The sequence below is a fragment of the Octodon degus genome, unplaced genomic scaffold (genome assembly GCF_000260255.1).
Source record: "Octodon degus isolate 3935 unplaced genomic scaffold, OctDeg1.0 scaffold00003, whole genome shotgun sequence".
NCBI classification, from domain to species: domain Eukaryota; kingdom Metazoa; phylum Chordata; class Mammalia; order Rodentia; family Octodontidae; genus Octodon; species Octodon degus.
In genome coordinates this window covers 25,714,489-25,714,754 of record NW_004524579.1, presented here as the reverse complement: position 1 = coordinate 25,714,754, position 266 = coordinate 25,714,489, and positions in this window count along the sequence as shown.

The window sequence follows — 266 nt, the reverse complement described above, 5'->3', positions numbered from 1 at the left end:
ACTTGGTCACATTTTTAAAGTGTGTTTTTTCTTTTCTTTTTTTCCCCCAGTTATTCTTGGTGGAAATTTGGTATGCTACATAAGCGGGTCGACTGTTACCAGAAATAGAAATCTGTGCAGACCTTAGAATCAGCCCCGGGCAAGGTACAGTCCGAGTCTGCTGCTTCATCTTGACCGCTAGAGGGGTCAGCTTCAGCCCTGCGTGGAGCCCCCTCCTACCCTGTTCACCCACCTGCTTACCATATGGGGCTTGATTGTTATTTTAA